The sequence below is a fragment of the Protomyctophum parallelum genome (genome assembly GCF_964188405.1).
Source record: "Protomyctophum parallelum genome assembly, chromosome: 23".
Lineage (NCBI taxonomy): Eukaryota > Metazoa > Chordata > Actinopteri > Myctophiformes > Myctophidae > Protomyctophum > Protomyctophum parallelum.
Window position 1 is genome coordinate 1592817 of NC_139715.1, and position 24965 is coordinate 1617781.

Consider the following 24965-nt stretch of genomic DNA (forward strand, 5'->3'; position numbering starts at 1 on the left):
TGTCGGCCGGCATCTGATCTACAAGCTCAGAGCGCGGTTCTGCGCAGCCCCGTGCGCCTTGTGGATCAGAGCGCACGGGGGTTAATGATAATACTATATTATATAGGCCTAATAGGTATGACAGACAGACAGCCAGCCAGTCTGTCTGTCAGTTAGCCAGTCAGCTATATATAGCCAGTCAGCCAGCCAAATAAAAGCATGGCACATAGATGACACAAGACTCAGTGAGAATAGCATAATGTATCATACATCGAATGAAAGCAAACTTCCCAATCCCAAGGATGTGTGTGTGTGTGTGTGTGTGTGTGTGTGTGTGTGTGTGTGTGTGTGTGTGTGTGTGTGTGTGTGTGTGGGTGTGTGGGTGTGGGTGTGTGGGTGTGTGAGGGTGTGTGTGTGTGAGCAACCTTTACAGAGAAACTGTGATAATGCGTGGCTTGTGCACATAGCCATGTGCAAATACTATAGGGCCTATTCTCGCATGCACCTATAGTTTGAGCGCTTGTGCTCCTATCCGTGCCCCCCATGTGGACCCTTTGAGGGGGCCGGGGGGGGGGGTCATATGCATTTCTATACAAGGCTATATTAGCCTATACTTTAGCCGATCATCAAAGCTCACCACGCTCATAGCGTCATTTCTGTCAGTCAGTCAGTCAGTCAGTCAGTCAGTCAGCCAGCCAGCCAGCGCAGAGCACGCAAAATATATAGTGATTGTTTTCTTACTTCTATAACAGCCTGTCTTTCTCATTTTATTGACTAACATTCACTTACATTGTCTTAGCACCGAAATAAACTATTCGTTCATTCATCAATGCATTCATTCATTCTTTCATTCAATTTACTGTTGTATTAAATGTTATGATAAACACTTTATGATTCTTATCTAAGTACTCGGACCCTCGTCTGGTTCTGGTGTGTGACGACCCGGTTGACATTTCCATGGTTCGGACAGCCGCCAACGATGTAACACTTTGCACGTTTCATTTTTTTACTCAGAGATCCGTTTATCTACACATGTAATATTTTCAGGCAACGGACCTACACATGTCAGCTACAGCTATAGAGAGATGGTAGGGTAGTGCCCAAGCCTATTCCTATATGATCTGTGGCTATATTAAAGGCCTTTTATATGTGATCTCACATAATGTGCGAGTCAGAGGCAGAGCTAACGTTACTCAATGATCATTTGCCGACTGATTTATATCACAGCACAGCGTGTGCTGAGAGAGAGAGAGAGAGAGAGAGGGGGGGGGGGGGGGTGCTCCGTTTATTGGCTCTATATAGGCCGTGCGAGACAGGATTGTTTTAAATAAATATGTCTCTGTCTCTGCGTCTCTAGAGCTATAACATATTGTGATGTGTGCAGCAGAGGAGGAGCTCAGTGATTGATGAGCAGAGACGCACTGATTGATGGCAGTGAATTCAGGTGCATGGTGGACGCCAGTATAAAAGGGACACTTGTGTGTTTGTACAGGTCGAGGTCGGAGCATACGTCTTGCGGCACGGCACTCTGGGGACGGGAGGGGCCGTTCGCTGGTTTTAGTCCAGCCGACAGCGAAGACAGACAGCGAGGGGGAGTTAGCTTTGAATGAAGCAGGAGGGGAGACTACACTTACGGTCTCCTGTAGATAGACAGGGCTGGGCAAGTAGCAGGGTGATCGGCCGCCTCGCTCCGCGACCTACGATGACAGCTGACCAAGTTTAAAGAGACTGTATTGTCAGCGCGGCACGCCGGCCAGCTAAGCATCCCCTGGGGAGTTGGACGGCGTCACAGCTCAGACCCTGGGGGGTCCCGCCCTGGCGGCTAGTTAAGTACATGACCAAACACTGTTGTATTATGTCACTATGTGTACATGTAAATAGGCTGGTATTTTATAGAGTGGTTTTATCATTAAGTGCTGTGCATATGGGTGGGTGACGTGACATGGTGTCCCTGGCTGTCCTTAGTGTCACTCATGTATAAATAAGAAATATATTTGTCAAAAACCTTCTGAATATTGTGCAGGACATTATGGTCCATGTGAACATACTCAAGATTAAAACATTTCATTCCTCATTTCTTCAGAATTGTCAACCAAACACAGCAAAACTCATATGGTGCGACTGTCCTGGCCTTGTTTCTCAAAGTAGGAACTTAAATAAAACTAAGGAAAAAAATGCTAAAATTCTTTTAAAAAATCCATAAATATAATATAGATGTCTATTTGTGAGCCTAATCTTTTCAAAGTCCAAGCATAATGTTTTCAGTCATTTCTGATCAAAAATATTTTGTCCCCCAAACCAAAATCATATTGTGTGACACCATTTTGGGAAATTTCAACAGGCAATTGTTTACACACCCATTGGGATAGAGAGGTACTTCTTCAGTAAGGCTGTTCAGCACTTGCATTACAATAGCATGACAGGTGTCTGTGGTGAATTATCATTTTAACATTTTCATAAAATACGATCTTGTTGGAACGCTGACAAATGCGACTCTTCCAAGTGTCTGTGGGTGTGACACCTTTTTCATTAAAAAAGCTTAAGGTATTAGATTTTTTGGTCATAATTACATGTAAATCTCTGTTGCTTTGTTATAGCTAGCATGTTGTTAGCATGCTAATGTGTAGCTAGTAGCCTCAAGGTTATGTTAAGTGCAGAAAACGTAATATGGTGTGACACTTTATCATAATGGTGTGACTGTTTTTCTGTCACGCCATATGACTTTTTTGTCACACCATATGATACAAACTGTAATTTCCTACAGATATAGCAATAAATAACAAAGTTCCATGTTTCTTTTGTCCATTTAAACATTTGTTTTAAACATTTTCACCTAAAATCTGCAACTATCCACAATAAATTCTGTTTAATTTCGTTTTATTCAGTCATTGCCATGTTATTCAATGTTAAAGCAATTTTCCTGTTGCCGTTTTTCCTGAGTAATTGTTTAATCAATCTGTAAAGTTCAGTACTCACTAATAAGTAGGTTAAAACACAGTTTGCTTTGAAAAATGAAGATATGATTATACGGTGTGACACTAAATAATTTGGTGTGACGTTCCAAATAGTGAAAAAATCATACCTTTATTAATGATGAAACCATTAATGTTTATGGATTACATAGCAAATAGTCTAAGGAAGAGTAACAAATATTTGTGTAATTTTAGAGAAAGTTTTGTCACAATAAATGCAAAATATATTGAAAGACCGATAACATGGGCCTCACATTGAGTGTTGATTACGAAAATAATATACAGATTTAATACATTTTCACAAAACTATAGTGGATCACAGGTTAGTTATGATAAAGGACTTTGATAAAGTGAGCAACTTAAGAAAGTTGTACTCCATTTTCATTTTATAAACAATTATTGTCATGTCACACCATATGACGATTTTAGGCACAAGTACAACAAAATGCTGAATAAATTCTGATTCCAATAAAATATCTAAAAACAAAATATGTTTCCATAAAGATGAGAGTGAGTAGAACAAAAGTAAATCATTTTTATTCCTGTTATTTAAAGGTTTTAAAAAAACACTTTTTTTGGGGTGTCACGTCACTGACCCATATATGAAATGTCCTGTTATAGTTTATTACCTTTTTGCCTCATTCTATTATTGTTGTGCTATAACCCACTGAGTATTACCTTTAATAAAGATTGCTCTGTTATATATTTAAATCCCTTGTCTGTGGTCCGTCCAGGTTCTGACATAGCTACAATTTATAGCAAACCCACTTTTATTACAAGCACACATGTGCACACATGTGCACACATGTGTGCTATATATGTTATAGTTGTGCTGTGATATAAATCAGTCGGCAAATGATGATTGAGTAACGTTAGCTCTGACGCAACACTTGGAGCTTGTAGATGTATGGAGTTACATTTGTGTCTTTTTTAACCAAACAAAAGTATTTTTTAACCAAACAAAAGAAAAACATTTGAGAGAGAAAAAATCTAAACAGAACAAAAAACTATTTTTAATTCAAACAAATTAAAAACTCAATCAAAAAATATATTTGCAAGCAAAAAAAAAAAGATTTGAAAGAAAAGAAAAAATAATTGAGAACAAAACTTAAAAAGAATTTAAAAAAAAAAAAAAAAAAAAAAAATTAAACTACATAAAACAAAATACTTACTAAATGTTTGGGTAATAATAATATGTGTTGTGCTAAATAAAATGTTTTTAATGTTTTTTTTTCTTCGTTTGCGAATGAAAGTTTTTTTTTTCTCATTGCAAAACGCCTTCTCTCTCCAAACCTATGTCTTTGGTCTCGATTTTTTTTTTCTCTCTCAAAACCTATGTCTTTGGTCTCGGTTTTTTTTTTCTCTCTCAAAACCTATGTCTTTGGTCTCGATTTTTTTTTTCTCTCTCTCGGATTATTTGTGTGAGGTGAAAGTTCAACTGAAAGTTCAGAAGGCGGGGCCTACACTGAAAAGATGTAAGACACCTCTCCATTGGCCACTGTCTTAAACCCTCCCCATCCACCGGAACACGGAAGAGAATCTCACCGGCGGGAACTGGTCAGTGGTCAGGGTAAGCTTCACTCAGCAGCAGCGCAATGAGCGCATGAGCGCACAACAACACAACAAACAAACACCGTTAAGCTGCTGACATAAAGTGAACACGTAAGTATTTTTTATATTGTTCACATGTTATGTCGACTTTGTTGAGTTAAAAATACATAGTTTCTACTAGTTGGACGTGACTCGCGCGTTCCAACGCGTGTGCCTACATTAGCGTCCTCATCCTGCATGTAGTTGCATGTAGCTTGTAACTACTGAAGTTACCAGGACAATGAATCTGTTTAACCTTAGTTAATACTCTTTTTGTGATGTGTTGCAATTTTATTTTAGCGTCGTGTGTTGCAACTAAGCTCAGCTCAAGACCCACTTCTACAACATTGCCTTTAATTGATCTTGTATTTTTTATTTTTCATGTCCTCACTGTACTGCATTACTGCTTGTTTTTTAATGTCGTTGCCTTGCTTTTCTTTTATTCTCCATTGTTCTGTAAAGCACTTTGAGCTGCATTTCATGTCATGAAAGGTGCTATACAAATAAAGTTTTATTATTATTATTATCATTTGAGTCAATTGAAAGTGAACTGTCTCAACTACGACATATCCCGCGTCCAAACAAATACAATCCCACGTTTAGGTTTTTACTCCGTTTATTAAACTTATATTTACAGAATACTTGTTCTGGAAACCCAAACTAGTATGATACTTAAGCAGCCAGAAGATGTCTGAGCCTATAGCTCACTCTTATTTCCTATCACGAAATGTTCTACTGTACACGGTACTGTAAGGGGACAGTCTAATAACCAGAGTACCCTAAGCGTTTGCAGCCTACTAACAGTCTAATAAATACATTTAAACATCACACAGATGCACATTCTGGCTCCTGTAGCCATGTCTTATGGCCTTTTACACATAATGACACTAACTTCTCCTGTTCTCCCTGACAGAATGCAGAACCAACCAGGCCGACCTCAGAACCAAGGCCGACTTCAGGCCCAGTCAGGCCGACTTCAGGCCCAGCCAGGCAGACCTCAGGCCCAGCCAGGCAGACCTCAGGCCCAGTCAGGCCGACTTCAGGCCCAGCCAGGCAGACCTCAGGCCCAGCCAGGCAGACTTCAGGCCCAGCCAGGCAGACCTCAGGCCCAGGTAAGGATACTTTGCTCATTCATATACATTTGCACACCATGTGGCATTGTGAGACAAAATATAAACTTGCATGTGGCTGGAATCAATTGTTAGTGGGTCTTATGTTCCGTGCTCTCATATAAACACTATTTTAATTAACCGTCACTCCTCAACTGTCATTCCAGCATGATGAGCGATCGGCCACAGAGGCGGTTCACCACCTCATATCCATGCTCCACAGAGAGGAGCATGGGCCTACAGTCAGTACTGAGATGCACGGGTAAAAAAATGTTTTTGTAGTCTTGCACTATGTTGTTGTACATATGTATTGTGATTCAAGGCACTTGCTATGAATAGTTTTTAGTGGCTTAATCATTAATAGCACCAGTGCATACAGGAGTTTTTATCAGTGTGGGGACCAGGGGTCCTTGACATTAACTTCTCATTGTCACCCTTGCAGAATGCTAAACCAGCCATGCCGACCTCAAGCCCAGTCAGGCCAACCTCAGGACCAGGTAAGGATAATTTGCTCATGCATATACATTTGCTTACCATGTGGTTATAGTGGGGAAATGGGGACAAAATATAAAGTTGTTTTCCAATGTTGTCCTGCATGCGTGTCACTGGAATACATTTTTGGTTGCTGATAACTCCTTAACTGTCATTCCAGTATGACCAGCTAGCAGCCGCTGAAGCTGCTCAGACATGTCTGTTAGTGCTCAACAGAGCCATTCCTGAGGAGCCTAGACCGTTTCAGAGTGCTACAACTGCAATGCTTACCGTAGATGATGAGATGCACAGGTAAAAAAGCATTTTTTTATTTTATTACACAATGTTGTTGTACATGTGTATTGTGATTCAAGGCACTTGCTATGAATTGCATTTAATGGCTTTATTAATATTAACAGCAGTGTTTATCAGTGTGGGGACCAGGGGTCCTAAAGGAAAATGACTTAATTTACTGAAGTTTTTAATTATTTCCCCCCCCCAACTGTTTGGCTTCATAAAAATATGTTTAACATTGTTTTAAAATTGTAATTATTATAGTGCCTTCCCTGGAACCTTTCTAAAAGGCCTTGCCAAAAACAAAGGTCCCCCTTGCCACGTTCCAGAAAAGGGGTCAAAGAAGTCGTGGAAGCCATTCCAACTGAACTTCCTGTTACTAGCCTCCAAACATGACACTACACCTTCACCCCGTGATGAGCTGGAGCTCATGCAGGCAGGCCTGGGAAAGAGGGCATTGGTCATTACACACAACTTCAGTCATTCAGAGGTGGGCCTGGGAAAGAGGGCATTGGTCATTACACACAACTTCAGTCATTCAGAGGTGCAATGTTTAATTTGAAATGCATATTTTGTTCCCAAGTGTATCAAGACTCAAGAGTATGGATTGTGTGGCAACAAAGCTATACTGTCTAAATGCAAGCAGTTGAAGTTCTTCTTTTCCCTTATCAGTTATCCAGTTTATTTCTTCTTTTCCCTTATCAGTTATCCAGTTTATTAAGGACAGCATTTCCAAAGATGAACAACCTTCAGGACAGATGGCTTCTGTACAAAGCATCAGGTGCACTTTTAAGTTGACACTAGACGTATTCCAACAAAGTAATTCATCCAATAGATACAAAATAATGCACTATATACTGCATCATTTCAATTGTGCTACATGCTTTTCAAAGGTGGAAATGGGAGGAGGAAAATGTCACGAGTCGTGTTGGACGCAAGGGGATACTCTGGTTCTGCCCTCAGAAGTGCCTCCGGAGGTGGAGGCAAACAAACACTCTACATCGTGCCCCTCCAAGATGAACTGGACCTAACTCCGCTGCCAGCAGATGCTCCAGACTTCGCACTGATGCCAAAAGTGGCATGCAAACGTTGCATGACCTTAATGCCCCTACAGATGTTGGCACTGCACATCGATCAGTGCGGAAACGCATCCGGCTCAGAAAACGAGGTAAAAATGTTCTACTTTGCTGTTTCCTACTTTGCCTCTTAGGTAACTTGAGATTGTCCTTTTCTGATTTACTCCTCTGCTAACTTAACATGTTTTACTCCTCTGCTCAGGATGCAGATGTGGTGTTGCTGGAAGAGGAAGAACCAGAGTCCAGAGGTCAAAATTGCTTTCAGCAGGTGGGTCAAATGATGATGCGCATCTAGGTGGCGCATGGTTGTGTACTTTCTCATTTTAAATGGAGAGCAACATAACATTCATATTAAGTTGTTTTAGGTCTTAGTTGCAATTCAAAATGTCTCAATGATGTTTATACCTTAATCTGCTTATTGGTGCTTATGTATGTTAAAATGCACTTATTTATGTAGACATTTTGGGGCTCAGGTGAGTGTGTGAGCTTTTCTTTTTGTTAAATGTGCTCCCCACAATTCTGATTGTCAATGTTTTCCATGTGCCTGCATCTAGATGGATGGGGTCCAAAGTCCAGAGGGTTGTACCAGAGGGTTACCTGTGTTAGACAATATGGGACATGAGAGCTTCTGCTGTGAAAGGTGATTATTTGATTTATGTCACAGGTCAGATATGAGGTAGTAGATGGTAATCTGTGTATATTTATTTACATGAGAAGTGTAAATGTGTTACTGTTCTATTTACATTAGTATGGGAAAGGACTTCTGCCAGCTTGACACGGAATGCGCCGATCGAGAAGATCTCTCACAGTTCGACCATGACAGAATTCGCTCCGATCTGGATCATATATCATGGTAAGCATTTGGCACATGGTAAGAAATTGTAGCATTTCAATACTTTTTGAAAGGGCCATGAATTCTAGTTAATTTGAATGGTTTTAAACTTAACAGCGAGGGGGATGTCATTCGATTCCTGGCAGCACAGATAGACAAGACCAAGACCTTCAACATTCTTGTGTCCAGAGATGGCATGGTTGAGAGGGGTCTGAAACTGTGGAACCGCCGGAAAAACAATGGTGGCCCGCAGAACCCACTGAGAGTGTCCTTCCTGGGAGAAAAGGGGGTCGATACTGGAGCACTCAAGAAGGAGTTCCTGTCCAGTGAGTTGTATTCATGTGGCATTAGGGTACATAATGTCCTTTTTTGCTATGCCATTTTGAAAAAGTCTGGAACGATATGCTTTTTTCCCCCTAGGATAGAATAACTGCTTTTTCCCCCTAGTATAGAATAACTGCATGTTTTTTTTTCTGTTTAGCTAGACTAATGAGCATTTGCGCCTGTCGTAGACATGCGCAGAGCAAGTTCAGTCAGGGAACCTCAGTCAGCGCGCCGGCTGTTAATTGGGCCACCGCAGCATCACGCTCTCATCCACATGATTCACTCAGCCAATCACACACTCACCACATCTCATACCGGCTACTTGAACCAGAGGTTTGCATTCCTCTGCCTTCTTGCTTGCTTACACTGCTGCTGTATCAGCGTGCTGCTGTCATACAACCTGCGCTCAATTCTGCTGCTGCTGCTGCTATACTGTATACTCGTGCTGCTGTATACAAGTGCTCAATTCTACTGTCACCAGTCTCGCCACTGCTACAGTGGCGTCCGGGCGAGTAGGCTTGCTTGCTACTGCTTTTGTATACTGTGCGCTGCTGTATACAAAGCGCTCAATTCTACTACTGCTGCTAATGTCAACAGTCTCGCCACTGCTGTGGCGTCTGGGCGATTAGGCTATGCACTAAACGTTGCTTTCATACAATTCTGGTAAGTCAGTGAGTTTAATTGGTTGGAAGAACGTGCACTGCTTTTGTTCACCGACGGAAATAAGTTGAAGCTGCTGCGTAAATGTTCTCTTCTGTTGCTTTTATCGTTGTGCCTCGATCACACCGAGATCGCGTTAGCCAATGAATTTCACGTCGGGTCCTGTCCTGCTCACAACACTAGTCAAGGAAGCATCTTACCTGCCGTCTGCTCTGCTTTCCGCCGTTCTTCACATGTAAATCCAGGCAAAGTTTATAATCAGTTTTATGACGGTGGTCACGCTTGGTGCGCATTCTTGTCTCGGCTGCTTCTAGTCAATATGTGGACGTAATATAGATTCAAGGCAACGGGATTAAAAGCATACATTCGTCCACAGTGTAGAGTAGGAGAGTGGCGACACGCTTTGTATAGTTCCAACATTGTTCCTTTGGCTGGAAGTTGGAACTATCCCTTGAGATAGAACGAGCACTTCCGCATTCCATTGTTGCCAAGTGAGTCAACACTAATGTCGCCACTATTACTAGATTACTCGGGAGTATGTCCGCATCGCGTCTGTCAGGCATGTTGCCACGTCTGCACATTATAACAGTCAACGTTGTTTAAACCCGCGGTTCATTTGAGGCACCCTCAATTTTATATGATGATAAACTTATTTGACGTTGTTGGATTGTTTTCATAATGATTCAAGATAGGTTGTGGCTTGTTTTCGTTGACCCAGCTGCTTGTCTCCTCCATATTGAAGGGTCTGCCGTCCACTAGGGGCAGTATATCTTTAGCTTTCCTGTTCTGTAGAGTGTAGAAGAGAGCCGTCTTGTTGTTGTCAGTTTCATGTTTCACATTCAGAGATGCATGTTAACGGTGTTTGGAGGTTCTTCACCTAATACTCGTAAGTTTGTTTGTGTTATGCATATATATGGAACTATGATATAGTTTTGCCTCTTTCTTTTATTTACATTATGTGAGTAAATGTTTGCTTGTACATTTTCTTATGTTAATTAGCCTGCTTATTTTAGTTAATGTTTTTCTATTATTGTTTGTTTGTACTGCAGTGTATTTTTCTTCACATATGGCAACACAAGTTCTCTGATCGGAATGAAACGTCCAATGCAGCATCAGTTAGAAGTAAATGGAGTTGACCAGAGCAACTGAGAGAGCAGTGAGGTTGCTCTTGGTTGTACCGTATCATGCACCTAGTGTTGGGCAGAGCCATGCTGGATATTATTATTTTCATTTTGGCTGGAGGAATCAATATCATGCCATTGATTCATGCTAACTACCTATAAACGAATTGATCCTGCTGTTCAAATAAATGATTTACCTGGCTATAAGGTGGATGCTTGCACATTCAGGGATCTCAATTATTTTTAGTAGGCCTTTTATGAGGTATTTAGGATGCTAATTGATAGTGGGTGCCCCCCCGCCCCACTGGCCCCAGTGCGGGAGCGCACTCGTCCATTTGTTTGCATTGCACAGTGCGCTATTTCCGAACGCGCCCATTGTGTCAGTGGGCGCTTCAGGCCTCAAGCACCCACGACTCGATGCCTATGCTTGGAGAAATAGGCGGCATGGGTTGCAGCAGAGCCATCTAATAGAAGAGTTACGATGAGCGGGCAGAAACCGAGCACTGTTCATGCAGCCTGAAAGGCGGACAAATGGAGTTTCGAATACATTGTTTTCAACGACGGCAGTGCAAATAAGAAGCCATTTAGGCATGTGTGCAACATGACATGTTTTAAAAGTATTATTCAGGACGACTAAAGTCTCTGTATTGTGTTTGTCATACGATTACTACAAACAATCTAAAATAAGGGATTTAAGAATACTAAAGCTGGGTTGTTGCCTGGGTCAGGCATTTCTGCCTACTTCCGCCCTTCTACCCATTTGTAGAAGAAGAGCCACGCCATTGAACTGGCCCCATGAAGTGAACTGAGTTTCGTAACTCCGTCTTACTCTATGGGTCTGTTTTACAGGTAAGTACTTATGGTGCGCCAGGGAAGTGTTTAACATTAAATTAAACGCACAGTCTGTCTTTAAAGACAGGAATTGGCTCATTGCTAACATTTCTGCTATGCTTAGCCCAGGAACAGAGGCGTGGTGTTTTTCCTATGCTCAGCTAGGAAAGAGGTATGGCGTTCCACGCTGCTGACACTGCTGCTAAATGATTGATTTGAATTCTATCAGTGTTACGGCTTAGATGATACTACACCGTGACTGAAGCTAATTTGCCTTAAAGTCAACTTTAGCTATATCCATGTCATTTTAAAGCGATTCATAGCTGTTCTCATGCTGCTTCTGTCTCCATTTCCTGAGCGACAGCCCTTTATACTGATGAGATGAACCTTGGATGCTGGGAAGGTCCTCCCCGTGGGTTGCTGCATACAGTCTTCATCGCAGCTGCAGCCATTATCGGATAGGCTCACATTGGTGGTATACGTGGATCTGCTGCTACTGAAACCATGAGGCAGGTCATCAGTTAATCAATCCGCATCTTCACCTAGGCTGCTTTTGTTCTATTAATTCTATATTCACATGCAGTCGCTCAGCCACCTAAGTAGTGTTTCGGTTGAAACATCTGTATCCTTGATATGTTGACATGGACGCAGATCCTTCTACGGTCTTGGGGGAAGAGTATGAAGGGAGATGGGTTGCAGATAAATGGCTGAATTTAATTCTTGCCGGCAGATGCAAGTCTTCCGTGTTATTTGAGCTACCTTATAAGCAGCGGTAGCATGTTTTGGCCGGATAAAAACCTGGAATGGGAAACAGATCAGTCATAATGAAGGAATCTGCATCACCCATCAATAAGGACGCTCCTCTGTTCCATCTATCGACACGTTACTCAGTGGTATAACTTGGACCCGTGTTATGGATTATTTCATTCTAAGAGCTGTTCTAATTCCAGGTTTGTCAACGTAGAGATGCTTGTCTGTTTAATTTCATGTTCTAGCTCAGAGGCCATGCTGATGGTTTCGAAGCTGCCTGGTAACCTTAAATCAAACCATGGTAAATTATTCCTGCCTTCTCTTAATTGCAGCTGCAAGCTCATGAGGTTAAAGTATGTTGCAGGGTCCTATTCATCTTTCCAAGTTGCTTTCCGTGTATCCTATCCTAGTAGTGCTTTTAGTTAATTGTTTTAAATCTCAAGGCATTATAACTGGCGTTCAGCTTTACTCCAGAGCTTCAGTGAGTAATCTACTGGCATCCTATAATATATATATATATATATTATTTTTTATACTTTCTATGTGGTGAATCCTATGCATGATATTTCCACTTCTGACTTTGCTTGGATGCCCACCATAAAATCACTCAAAACAACTAATTTCATTAAGGTATATCTGTGACAGCAACTAACACTGGTCTTGCCCTTTCTCTTCCATGCCTCGGTTTCTGCCATGCTGTCCATCCGCAATGTCATGAGCCCCTATTCATGATGGATTCCGGGAAGCCATGGCCGGTCCTGCAAAAGCTGCTTCTTCTGTGTCAAAGCCGTGGGCTGCCTCCTAATCGCTACACGTCACTCTTTAGGATCGGCACAGCAGCACCGAAGTTCCAAATGCTACACTCTACAGCTTTGGGCTGGTGGTCTTCTGCAGCTGTTGGAAGCTATGCTCTGCTAAACTCGAATGCTTTTTCAGGCTCAGAACTAATGAGCTCCGAATTATGTTGGTTACATTGCTGCTGCTACATATATTCATTATTTTGCTCCTTATGCTGCAGGATATTATTAATACTCTTAAAACTGTTTTTCTGCATGATTTCTGTTTCTTAGGCCGGTGGTCTCTGCTGCTTACGAAAGCTATGTTAGACTAGTCTTGAAAGATATTTTACAGGCTCAAATACTAACTAGTCGCGAATAGTGTGTTATTTGCTACAGATTTTTCTTTTTTCTTACTTACTACAGAAGTACAATTATTCTAAAACTGTATTTTGCATATTACTGTGGCAGAACTTGCCGCATTGCAGCGTTGCCGCCGCATCATGATCATGCATGCGATCATGTTGCAAGCTAAAATTTGAAGCTCCAGGTGGTAGACTACTGGGTACTGATTTCAGATATTAATGATAATGATAGAATGTCCCTTTCGGTGATCCTGGTTGAGTTGGGTTTTTTTTTTTTTGAGTTTGTGCAGTGGGTCATGTTGGTTTTGCAGCGCGCAGCGAACCAGGACACCGTTTAGGACTCCTGAATTTCAGGGATCAACAGGCGCTGTACTGTTGAACACATTGACCTAGTCATCACATAATGCTAGAACAGCCGCTGTACTGTCGAACACATTGACTAGTCATCACATAATGCTAGCATGACCTATGTCTGATCCATGTCCTATGACCCTTGTCGCTGCGCGGAATGGATATCGGTATGGTCTTCCTGTTACAGGAAACAACAGGTGCTCTGTTGTACACATGTATAGCTTAGGGTTGGTGATGATCTGCTTTTTGGGGGTTTCGGATGTTTTGCGCTGTTGGGGGATTCAGAGTCCCTATGGTTGGGACTGATGCGCTTGACCTGAGTACCTAAAAGCAGATCCAATACATCGCCAAACCATAATAAATATATTGCATTGATTATCTTATATTCAATAAATATATATTACATCCTCCTTGAGTTGTCTGACTGAAATGAGCATTTGCGCCTGTCGTAGACATGCGCAGAGCAAGTTCAGTCAGGGAACCTCAGTCAGCGCGCCGGCTGTTAATTGGGCCACCGCAGCATCACGCTCTCATCCACATGATTCACTCAGCCAATCACACACTCACCACATCTCATACCGGCTACTTGAACCAGAGGTTTGCATTCCTCTGCCTTCTTGCTTGCTTACACTGCTGCTGTATCAGCGTGCTGCTGTCATACAACCTGCGCTCAATTCTGCTGCTGCTGCTGCTATACTGTATACTCGTGCTGCTGTATACAAGTGCGCTCCCACCTCCACCCCAGCTACCACCTGTCGTTTTGGATCTACTATTTAGGTACGGGGGATTCAGAGTCCCTATGGTTGGGACTGATGCGCTTGACCTGAGTACCTAAAAGCAGATCCAATACATCGCCAAACCATAATAAATATATTGCATTGATTATCTTATATTCAATAAATATATATTACATCCTCCTTGAGTTGTCTGACTGAAATGCTGTTTTGTGTGTTTTTGACTGTAGCAATGATTTCTACGCTCGAGAAGCGGCTGTTCGAAGGGGAAGGGGAGAAGGGAAAAATGCCCAAGTACTCTACAAATGACGCGAACAATGACCTGTTCAAGTATGTTCTTCATTCTATCTCTTAACCACTTGAAAGTTAGCATAACTATAGGCTTAGTTTGTGCATATCTGCGGTCCATGACTACAGTTTTACAGGTGGTACTGCCTGATGGACAAAAGTTAATTCATCCCCTAAACAAACGGCTTGCTCTACTAGCTCAGTGGTATACATTTTAGTATACATGCAGGGGACACAGATTTGAATCCTGTCTACTATGAGCTTTATTTGCTGCTTTAAATGTGTACATTGTAAACGGTGTGTGAAACGGTGTGTGAAAGTTGATAAATTCTTCTTGCTGTCAGTCATGTTAGATCACTACTTAAAAATGTCTATTTATTTGTGTTTCATCCAGAGCTGCAGGTGAAATATTTGCAGTGAGCCTTGCCCAAGGAGGACCAGCACCACGGTTCCTGCAGGAGTGGTGCTACAATTACCTCGTCACTGGCGTTGTGGACAAAACTGAGGTTATGCATTACCCCTTGATCAAAGAGGTATGTTTGGTAAACTGCTTCAGGTCATCTTCATGTGTAAAATGTTTCTTTAGTTGCATAGAAAGTAATCTGACCCCAAGTTTTGAACAGCTGTTTTAGGCCATACCTTAATATGACTGTAGGTTAACTAAATGACTTCATCAATAAGGTTAGTTCTTGCATTAATTTAATTAGTTTTGGAGAGGCAAGTCGGTCAGTCACTTAATTAACTTGATTATCAATCTGTGAGAGATGGGTGAATATGTATGATGCTGTACTCAAACTCAACTCAAAAGTTGTGAGCTTAATCCTTGTTGCTTGTAAATAATTTCAGATTGAGGATGCATCTGACCCGTCTCCCCTCGCTGAAAGAATGGCAGACTGTGGCTACACTGGTAGAGTTGACGTGGACTGTAAAGAAAGCATCATAAGGTTTGTTTCGCATTTTGATGTCTTTACTGTCTTCACTAGTATGGAGAAATATTATACTATTGCATACAGGTACATTTTCTTTTTCAATGAACTGTGAAGACTATAAAGTTGTACTGCTTTCTTTACATCTGAGTGTTAATTGTACTGTTTACATTGTGTTTTGTCCTTCTAGGGCTATTGTCTTGCACATCACCATCCACTGCACAGCAATGCTGCAACAGCTGCGGGAAGGCCTTGAGGTTTACGACCTCATCAAGGTCATGCAAAAAAAGCCAGTGGAGTGTCGCGGTCTCTTCGTCGTTGGGGAAGCTGACTGAATCTAATTGCACATGTTTTGCACCATTTTTTAAGGGCACTTTTTTTTCCCTACAGTTGGCGTGTGTCACTAAGTTGTTTCATTTCATGTGAGATCAAATTATCTGGATCAAATGGGTTGTAGTCTAGCGCACATCAATCTCTTGACAGTTGCTGACCAACGAAGGCTAGATCTAGTCTAGATTGATATTTTATTTAAGCAGAGTAATGTTTCGGGGCACATTACTCTGCTTGATTACTCTATGGTAGCATACAGTGTGCATCTCTACTTTGTTACATTTGAGATCAAAACGTTTTACTGTACTTACAATACAGCTGTAGCCTAGTAAAAGCAAGTGTCTGTCTACTGTAGAAATGTCTTATTGTTCATGGACTTGCAAACGCTGTGTGGCGTAAACTAAATGGAATGCTTTGATTTATAAATGTTGGATAAACAATTGCACTAAACTGAAGGAATTGTCTTATCTGCTTTTTTTTCTTAAGACTGCAGCTGATGAATATTATGTCAGTTTTAGTATAAACATGTATGCTCATTATGTATAATGTTGGTTGAATGTGAAGAATTATGGATACTAAGACTTGCATTTGTTAGGATATGAAGTAATTGGTAACACTTGTATGTACTGTAGCTGAAGACAATATTTATGCTGAAATTAGGCCTATGGAAATATATTTGTCCCAGGGCATGTCCAAGGATTTAGCCAGGGTGCACAATCTGGAGAGCCTCACATCTACATCAACGTGCAAACAGACTTCATTCAGCTTTACAGCTTTTGCATAACTTATTTTGCAGCCAAAGAAGGATAAAAGTTTTAGGTTTAGCAGACACTTAATCCTGAGCGATTTACAGTAAACACACAAAATGCATTAATGGTCATCTAGGATCATTGGTAAACTAAAAGCTATCGGTATAAAATAAATATATATACATTGAAACTACATATACTATTGCCAGGTCATCAAATGAACCTGGCATCTGTCTATATAACATGCTTAATTACAGAAGGATGGCGCAGGCTTTACTGTCATATGGAGTTGAAAATATGAATGTATCATTTACATTTACAGTCCTTTACTAATTGCAACTGAAACCAAAAATGTTCATATGAAATATTTTTTAGACTTTATAGTGCTTGTTAGATAAAGTTGCCCATGTGGTTGGTCAAGGACCATGCACTGTCTGAGTTTCAGAGAGTTTATTCCCCTCTCTGATGGCTCTGCAGGAAGGCGTGGGGGAGGTCGCTGGTCAGGCTGGACCTCATCTGTGAACAGTGGAACCAGGTTGGGACATTGTCCAAAATAGACCTGGCTGGAAGTAGAGTGGGGTTTTTATGGATACAGCTGATGTGGGTGTGGAGGGCAATGTTGATGTGGCGAGGAGGGAGAAGGTGGATGTGAACATAGCCTTGGGCATCTCTGAGCACAGTACCACAGATAAATAAAGGAGGAGATAACAAGGAGGTGGCAGAATTAGTGGAAGAGGGAAAAGAGAGAAAGGTTTAATACATCATACAAAACAGTGGAAGGAACATCAGGGGAACAGCAGGAGAGAACAGGTGACCGACCGTGACACGATTGAGATTTGGACACTATGGACTACTGGGACTGTCACGCATTGTGGGAAAGAAGGGTCCCCTGTGCAGCATGTGATGGAGTGCTCCAAATATACAATGGAGAGGAATGTCCTGTTCTTTACACAGTGCTAGATGCTGGGGTGCCCTGCAATCTTCTCACATCTGTGGAATATCAAAGTGCAGTGGGGAATGCATAATTATAATATGTTGTGAAAGCTGTGATGGATTTTCTCTCTGACACTGGGAGAGTCATCAAAAAGTTCAACCAAATAACATGTTTTTTGTATAGGATTTCCTCTCTAGTCAGTAAGAATACCTAGAGGATTCTTACAGGGGCCCTCATCCAAGGTCATTTCGACTATGCATGCCCCTCATGGTACCACAACACCACTCAGGCCTTAAAAACAAGGCTCCAGACATCCCAAAACAAACTAGTGAGGCTACTTCTTAAACATACAACTCATCTAACCCCTGCTCATTTTGCTAGGGTCGGATGGCTCAGGGTTGAGGACAGAGTACAGCAACTTGCAATGGGCCTGGTCTACAAGATACACCACAACATTGGGATATACCCATGTACCTGTCAAAGTATTTCAAAAACGTAAATGTAAGTCCACAATCACAACACCAAAGGCAGCTCCACTGATCATGTCCAGATTTGGCACAAACAAGGAATTGAACTCATTCTCCTGCTATGCAACAAAAATGTGGAATGCCCTTTTTATTATATACAGGTATCTCCGTGATTTGAGTATGTGAGGATCTCATTTGAAACAAGCCTTTTATGGGCGATCCATTTTAGTTGACCTTGTACTGTAAACTGTACTTCCATGTGCTTTTTCCATGTCTTCTAAATAAATATTTCAATCAATCAATCGAATGGCTGTGTGCAAATGCAGATCAATATTTTGGGCAGACAGACAGACAGAGGCACAGAGCTTTGTGGAATTATAGTTAAGTTAATGGGCAGTACCCAACACAAACAATGGGAGGCAGTACTAAGCTGACGGGTGTCTGTCTGTGGGGTCCTTCCTCCGCGCAGGAGACCGACGTCACATCCGCTCCCGCGCTCCCGCGAAGGCTTAAAGCGCACCAGCCCTTTGCGTGTTGTTGTAGGAGTTTGAACTTTGAAGAGCCCGAGAGCGAAGTTGGAAGCCAGTAGTAAACTATAGTATAGTATCAAATTTAAACAGATCTTGAGAGGCTACCAGAAAATCTCTGTGTAAGTATTGTTAACTCCCATAGTAATAGCATGCATGTTATGTTTTATTTGCTTCACTTTGACTAACGTGATGGAAATAGCTTACATTATTTTGCTGATAGCCACTCAGGCGTTCTACAGTGAGGTAGGCCTACATTTACAGTCAGTTAATACATTAAGCGTAATAAATTATAATGCTCTATTTGTGATGTGGTGCTGACATTGTCATCCTTTGTTGCAACTACTAGGCAACTTAAAAGTGTGACCATAAAAGAGCACCTGTCCACATGCAGATTGTAACTGGTCCTCCTAGTAAAGTCTAGGCTTAACACCATAAATGACCAACTGTTCATATGTTTTATTGCTACAGGGTGTTCATGATTTATTTATATTATTGTATGTACTTCAATATTAAATCAATCAATGAAAGGATCACTTCACCCATTTTCAACTTATCTTCATATAATTGGTCCTCACTCATGTTCATTATAAGATTACACCTTTTATGACTACTCACTGTCACAGAGGAGTTCATAAACCTGCCTACCAGTGGCATAATCAGTATGCAAGTTTGGTTTGGACTTCTAACGTTTTTGTTATTAATGCAAGACCTTTATTTTATTTTATTAATGCTCTTGCATTAATGAATAATGACATATTGACCAAACCCGCCTAATGAGATAAAATGGGTATTATGGCCTTTTCCACTCAATAACAATACTTCCCCTTGTCTTCCTGGCAGAATGCAGAACCAACCAGGCAGGTTACAGTTCCAGGTAAGTTTTTATTCCCCAGAAAGTAAATGAGTATAGTAGTACTGTTTTCCAGTATTGTCCTTCAATAGCCAATTGTTAGTGAGTGACCTTTATGCTGTGCTCTGTATGATCAGTGTACAATATGATGTGTAATATAAGCATGTTATGGGTTTTTTTTAATTATCTTGAAGGTGCACACTTAAAATGTTTATGTGACTCTTCTTCTATCTTTGTTACTTTTATGTTAAATGTCTTATTTAAATGTTGTATTGTTCCTTGTTTCAGGAACCCATGGGACGGCAGCTCTTGCAGAGAGTCAGGGATAGACTTGCCTCAGTGATTAACAGACAGCCCATTGACTTTGAATACCTACACTTTGTTTGCTCTCAAGAGTTGCAGTTTGTTCGAGCTGGGGCAGCTTATATTGACTTTCCTGAGTTTATAGTAGATAGTCTACAACAGCTGTCTGAAGTTGTCAGCACGTATCTATCACAGAGTAATGACCCTCCACTATTTGATGATGTAGCTGTTATTGAATATAGTGGAAGTGTAGGGCGACCCAAGCTTAACATAGAAATCCAAACACTCCTGGATCTACTCAGTACTGGGTTACCAATGACTTCTTTGGCTGACCTCCATGGGATTTCAAGGTCAACTCTTTACAGACAGATGAAACATCATAACCTCTCTGTCAGAAAATGCTATTCAGACATACCAGATGATGTGCTAGATCAGAAAGTTAGGTCTATAAAGACAAGAATGCCCCATGCTGGCTACAGGCTAGTGAAAGGATCTCTGCAAGCTATGGGGCATCGGATTACATGGAGAAGAGTAAAGATGTCGTTGCAGCGTGTGGATGGTGCAGGAATAATTGCCAGGATGATCCAGCTGTCTTGCATTGCTAGACGGGCATACTCTGTTCCCGCTCCCTTGTCTCTTGTCCACATCGACACAAACCACAAGTTAATAAGGTGCTATTTCCTCTACTGGACTACTTCTGCCCTTTGATGACTTTCATGTCACCCAAATGCAATATTAGTGCTGTCTAACTATTTACTTTTTGTTAGGTACAACATTGTGATTTTCGGAGCAATTGATGGCTTTTCAAGGAAGGTATGTTTAATTTTCAATCTCTCATTCATTATAATCTTGTAAATGCGAACTACAAGTGTCCCATTTCCTTACAGATCTTTTACATGGACACAGCTTTGAATAACAAAGCAGAGACGGCTTTTGGATTCTTTATGGATGGAGTTGAGAAACATGGATGGCCATCAAGGCAAGTGTATTAAACTAGTTTTTAGAAGATGACAACACACATTTTGGAAATGTGCCAAGTGAAAAACGAGAATCTCCACATCTGGGCATGTGACATGCCGATTGGTGTTGATATTGGGACTTATACAAATTTGGACTGATACGTGAAGCTCCACATCATGCCTGTCGTTTCCAAGGTTACACATGCAAATGTCTGTTCCAGGCCATATAGGGTCAAATGTGCGTGCCTGGCACAGACGCATATATACGCTGCATTTTCTTCATAGGTACATATACAAAATAGGTAGTGTATGTTTTACTCTGCTTCAATTTAATTATGTTTTGGGGCTTTCCTTCATTTCAAACCTTTATTTAAGCTCGAGAGGCACTGAGGTTACCCTCATTAACAGTGACGTAGACGCAACAATATCAACAACAGACAGGAAGGCAACATTGTTTCAAAACAGTTACAAACAGATACATAGTGGACCATAATCAAAGATGTAACTGGGCAAAAGAGGGCATTGAAAAGTTCGTAAAAGGGCATTCCAGGAGTCGGGGGCATTAAAAGAGAAATATTTTCCCAACTCAGAATAAACCCTAGGGGCTAAGAGTAACTCCGTTGATCTGGTGCAGGTCCCATTTTGCCAAGGCAATATCTCAGTCAAATATGAGAGATGTTTACTACCTTCACTAATTTACAGTAACAGTCCAGGTCACTCTGTGATGTCAGATTATGACACCATATTGGGATTTGCAGATTTATACGCACTTGTGACCTCACTGATACGCATGGCAAGTTTCAAGTCAATCGGTCAGTAGGGTCTTGAGATCTGTGTGGTACACAGGTGCAGACGGACCCAAAAGCATCTAGTGATTTTGTGCATTTATAAATGGATTTTAGTGCCATAAAGAAAAATAAGTGAGACTGGTGATTCCTTCCAACACAGTAAAATATATAATTTTGTACATTGTCTTTCTCTTTCAGAGTACGAGGGGATCATGGTGTTGAGAATTTAGACATTGCTAGATGCATGTTCACTGTGCGAGGAACAGGTCGTGGCAGCTTTATTGCGGGAAAAAGCGTCCATAACCAGAGGTTGTACATTTTTTCTTTCTTTCTTTGAGTCATCTATCTTGATGGTTTTTTAATAGTGTTTTGAAAGACTTCACACTACATGGTCTAGTCTCATCTGTATCCCCTCCCTTGTTTTTAGAGTGGAGCGCCTATGGAGAGATGTTTGGAGTGTAACATGTCAATACTACAACGTGCTCCACAGTTTAGAGGAAGAGGGCTTTATTGACCTGTCCAATGCTGTCCACCTCTTCTGTGTGGGCTATGTCTTTATACCACGACTGCGATCGGATTTGCAGCATTTCACGGAGAGCTGGGATAATCACCCCTTGCGTACAGAGGGAAATCTGACGCCAAACCAGCTGTGGATGATTGGGATGCTGCAAGCACCTGTGTCAGAGCCAGACATGGCAGAGGTATGTATTAGGTCATACAAGACTAAACTGCAAAAAATAGTCAGATGGGGAAAGAAACCCTTAAATGAAAACACTGCATCTTAATATAAACAAAACATGGCATGAAGACTGATCTCTGATCTGATGTTCAGTATGGGTGTGTCTAAATGTATGGATGCTTGTATTGGTCATTCCAGATCCAGCAAGCTGAGGAGCAACCATCGCGGGAAGAACAAAGTGACAACTCTGAGCATGGAGTTATTGTACCAGACATCCAATGCCCCCTGTCAGCCGAAAGACTTGCTGCACTACAGCACCACGTGAACCCCAACACTGAGTCCTCAACCTTTGGTCGGGACATCTACTTGTGTGCTCTTGGAATAGCTCTCATACTTTAATATCAAGAGGTATCATATGGTATACTGTTTGGTTATTACTGATGGTGCTCTTTGTGACATTATTGTATGACTACCCTTGCTTTATCTACTGTACCCTACAGTAGGGTAATTTCTTCTTACTCCTGTACCTGTAACCAAACTCCTGTGTTGCCTCTGGCAACTTATTTCCCCCCGTGGGATAATAAAGGTATTGATCTATCTTATTTGTATAGCAAGTTTGTATTGATGTTCAAAATTCTAGTTTTTGGAAGTTTGTGTACAATTTACTGATTATGGGATACTGGATTAGACCATTCTATTTACTTAAGAGCTGGAGAGACAGGGAGGCCCCTGTCATTGAACTGTGTACATCTACTGATGCCTAGTCTGGACACATCCTCAGTGATGTTCCTGGAATCTTAGGGCGTTTCGGGTCTTTCAACATCATACGCCCTCCTCCAGGTGACCCAGCCAGGGTTGATCAGACCCCAGCTTGTGTCCAGACGGCTAGCTAGCTACCATGACTCCAAGGCTCCCCTCTTTTGAGCCACAGCCATCTTGAGGCTCTCTCTGCCGCATCGGTGGTACTGCGGCTGGAGGCCCCTGTCATTGAACAAACACTATAGCTGACTGTATATCCTCGATTGCTATAGGAATGTAGAGTTTGAAACTACTTATATTAATGAACCCATCTTTAATAATTGAATTATTTTACGAGCTTCTCAGTGTGGCCTGCTTGACTGGCAAGTCAAGACGATACAATACACGAGACATTTTAAGGTTGTGCAAAAGAAACCCATTATAAAAGGCCTGAACACTGCTTCACCATATTTCTGACTTTAGATGACATCTGACAGTTTTTAGACCAAGACAACTCCAGAAGCAACTACGGTAGGTATGGAGTTACATTTGTCATTAGTTACATTTACATTTTGAGTTACAAATCTAACTAATAAAGAGACAAATGTAACTCCATAACAAGAGACAAATGTAACTCCATAACTAGGCATCTGATTATTTTATGGGGACCTGGAATTTACATTGTTGAAGATGAATAACCTGAATGTTACAATATTTGTACAGGTAGCTTATTGCAGGGAAGGTGTTTTATAGCCATTCACTGTTAAATGTCAGGCTATGGAATTAGACTGGCAGCTAGCATCCTGAGCAGAGGGACCCACATATCCGTATGCGATATACTGACCATTCATTTTTCAACTCATATTTCTAAATGTGGGGCTGGTACTGGGACGGTAAAGCATGTGCCATGCATCCTCCTGTAATTTAGATAGCATGTTATGTAGACAGTGCCAGGTTCATTTGCTGACCTGCCAATAGCATGTAGTTTCAATGTACATATACTGTTTAGATTGATAGTTCATATAACTAACAAATGCAGTTCTTAATATCCATCTACATTCAACCAACATTATACACCGTCACAAGCTATTTGAGCATAAATGTTATCTCTGCTGTCGGCAGCAACCAGCTAAGGTTCTTACGTAGAGTATGAATAGGCCTTTACTCCAAAAGGCTCATTTTTCAGGAAATGATAAGTTGATATTGAGACTTTATATATTGTCAGTGTCATTATCACCACTTTACCCAAATGCAGCTCAAGTGGAGTTAGGAGTTGTCAGTCATTGAGAACAGCTGACAATAGCTTGAATCGCTGCGGAAGGAGAGGTTCCAAATGAGGCTAAGCTGACAATGGATCCCCAAGCTCACAATGCAGCATGTGTGAATTAATGCACTGATGCTTCATGACACAGGCCTACATAATAAACAGGACTTTAAATCTGACAATAACTTCTGCAAAGAGGGGTTCACAGAGTTGGAGTTTCAGTAGAACAGCAAGAGAAATGCTGAACGTCACATTGCTCTCCTCAGAAAACACATAGATTGTAGAAATATAATTACTGGTTTTCATAATCAGTGCTTAAGCTTTATCAGGTACAACTGACATGCATCAGCTGCAGTAAAACAACAGACAAGACAATTCATTCCGTTCAGTGCAATTGTTTATCCAACAATTTCAATTATATTTTACAGTGACACTTGGTAACACGGTAGAAAAACAGCAGCTGTACTGTAAGTACAAGTTTCACATTTTGATCAAAGATAACAATGTATGCTACCATAGATTTAGAACAGTATAAAAGCAGAACAATAAATACTTAGTTAAAGTAAATATTAGTTGGACAGTTGCACTGCCCACACAAAGTGACCTTAAGGGGAATTCCACCCAACGGTTTTCTTACCTTTTCTATGATGTTATATCCTAAAATGAAGGTATAGTAGAACAGGTCCGCACAGCTAAAAACACGCGCCAATGGGCCTTGCGCTAGATCGCAAATTTTGATATGTGTTTGTCACTATGAACATCAGATCTTAAATAAAAAGCTATTAAAATAAGCGATCTAGCGCAAAGCACATTGGCACCCGTGTTTAGCTGTGGCAGACCCGGGATGGAGTTTTTCAACTGTACCATTCCTCCTAGGATATCACATCATAGAAGAGGTAAGAAAACCGTTGGGCGGAATTCCCCT